Below are 3,085 nucleotides of genomic sequence, written 5' to 3'. Positions count from 1 at the left end.
CAGAGCAAGCGGATGAGTTTGCAACATTGTTGCATAAATTATTTCTGATTTGCGTTCTCACAGCCCTTTATGTAAACAAAGTAACATATTCATAGCTTTCAGTCACGTGGTTTCTTCCCTAGCAACCACCAACCTGACGGGCAAAAAGTATCATAGCAACATCGCTCAACATGGCTGCCTACTATTTAGACCACCTCACTCATGAAGAACTATCAAGATACACGACGGTGATAGGAGTGGAGGATTGACACCATTCAAATAGTGTTGGATTCCCTGTCTTCTACTCTATCCGGACACGTTGGAATTATTTTCCTAACCCCCGGAGAATCAAAGTTATTGACCTGCAAAGGGTGCCTCCTTGACCGGCTTTTCCCGTGAATAACACCGGTTATGGAGGTGGTACAAACATAAGACTATTATTGCTAAATTCACCATCAGTATACGGTCATTTTGAGCCCTTAACCACCGCGCTGACACCCCGAGAAGATATACTTTTAATATGAAACTCGATCAACCGAGCGTTCACCGGCTGCTGGACGAAACTCCCAACTCCAGCTGTCGGCGAGGGAATATTTATATCCGGGAATTCGCTGCTTGCTGTGTCCACGGTGATAGGAGTGGAGGATCGACTCCATTCAAATAGTGTTGGATTCCCTGTCATCTACTCTATCCGGACACGTTGGAATTATTTTCCTAACCCCCGGAGAATCAAAGTTATTGACCTGCAAAGGGTGCCTCCTTGACCGGCTTTTCCCGTGAATAACACCGGTTATGGAGGTGGTACAAACATAAGACTATTATTGCTAAATTCACCATCAGTATACGGTCATTTTGAGCCCTTAACCAACGCGCTGACACCCCGAGAAGATATACTTTTAATATGAAACTCGATCAACCGGGCGTTCACCGGCTGCTGGACGAAACTCCCAACTCCCGCTGTCAGCGAGGCGAGGGAATATTTATATCCGGGAATTCGCTCCTTGCTGTGTCCACGGTGATAGGAGTGGAGGATCGACTCCATTCAAATAGTGTTGGATTCCCTGTCTTCTACTCTATCCGGACACGTTGGAATTATTTTCCTAACCCCCGGAGAATCAAAGTTATTGACCTGCAAAGGGTGCCTCCTTGACCGGCTTTTCCCGTGAATAACACCGGTTATGGAGGTGGTACAAACATAAGACTATTATTGATAAATTCACCATCAGTATACGGTCATTTTGAGCCCTTAACCACCGCGCTGACACCCCGAGAAGATATACTTTTAATATGAAACTCGATAACCGGGCGTTCACCGGCTGCTGGACGAAACTCCCAACTCCCGCTGTCAGCGAGGCGAGGGAATATTTATATCCGGGAATTCGCTCCTTGCTGTGTCCACGGTGATAGGAGTGGAGGATCGACTCCATTCAAATAGTGTTGGATTCCCTGTCTTCTACTCTATCCGGACACGTTGGAATTATTTTCCTAACCCACGGGAAATCAAAGTTATTAACCCGCAAAAAGTGGGTTTGTCCGCAAAAAGTGCCTTTTGCCCGTCAGGTGGGCGTTTCCACTATGCTGTGACGTCACATGAAAGCTATGAATAGGCAATTGAAGCAACAGACGTGGTAGTTGATTGGTCAGGAAAATAGAAAACTGCCCGTTCGTCCCCCTCTTATCCAGATCAACACGCATGCGCTGTTGTTTTCCTATGGACAGCCTCGATGCGTCGTTTCTAACCGGAGCGAAACCACCCTTTTTAAGCGCCGGAGCATGTGTTGGTTGTTTGCTCCAGGAGTGACTTCGAATGTGCGTTCTCACAGCTCCAAACAACGCAGAGCAAAGCGAATTTTATCCAAAACTCTGATTCCAAGTTAAGCAAAACGTTTTAACCACTAGCACAACACCGTAGCCTATATGTAGCTATGCAAAAGTCTAACGTTATTAATGGTACTCACATTTCTTCAGGAGCGCCAAGACCACACCTCACCGCTGATCAAAAATGTGTTCTGTTCGAAAAGTTCGTCTCGTGGCGCGAAGTGGCCTCTGCTCTGAGTGACTAGGCAGATAGCCAATCAATCAGGGCCAATCAATCAGGGTGGCACCTAGGGTGGCCAATCAGATTTCAGGGGTGGCACGAGCCACCCCTGGCCCCCCCCTGGACACGCCCCTAGCTGTGATATAATAAGCATATACCACTGGCCTGAAGTGAGCTATTGCTTTTATAAAACGGTTACCAACACTGTCAATATGAATTAGAAAAGCACACTCAAATTCAAATAGTTTTTATTCGTAATTAATCATCTTAAATAGTTCCCCTCAAATAAAATAGTTCCTCTTATTGCAGTTGGTCGCTAAGCAACAACACTAACATTCTTTTTCATTAACCTAGGCTACTAGCATTGTAGATTTCATAGGAATTTAGCATTTATTTACACAATTTCATTATTTGCATCTATTTATTTACATTAATTTGGATGTCTCCGTTGATTGTACACCCACTAAAAAAACTGTCAACGCGCGGCTGTAGTGGACGCAGGCAGGGCACTCCGAAAACGTCTCGACACATTTTCAAACAGGCTTTATTTTGATAAACAGACCACATATTGGGAATCTACATGGTTACTTTGGGTAGGATTTTTATTTTTATTTATTTTTAAGTTGATAAAATGTCCTTGCGATTGAATTAAAAGTCTGTTATATTTGGAATGTTGACCGTGAAACAGGCGTATTCATTTCGAACTGTGATGAGGCTCTACTAATCGTAGCTGTGGTATACGCTCAATATACCACGGCTATGAACCAATCAGATTGCTTGATTTCACCCATCCGTTTTATAAAGCCTAATATATGCCATTTAGCTGACGCTTTTACCCAAAGAGACTTACATTGCCGTGAGCGCACATGTTTCAGTATAGGCCTATATATTATGGTCCCAGTGGGAATCGGACCCACAACCAAAGCGCTGTCAGCACCATGCTATGCTAACAACTGACACAAAATGAATTAATGCAGTTAAGTGTTCTGTCGACTGCACTGTGTTTCAGTGTGCTGATGTCCATCACGTCAGCATAAAACACCACAAAGTGGGATGAAAATATCACCA

This window comes from Nansenia antarctica, assembly GCF_963989245.1.
Source record: "Nansenia antarctica genome assembly, chromosome: 2".
NCBI classification, from domain to species: Eukaryota; Metazoa; Chordata; class Actinopteri; order Argentiniformes; family Microstomatidae; genus Nansenia; species Nansenia antarctica.
Note: the sequence above shows the minus strand (reverse complement) of the source record.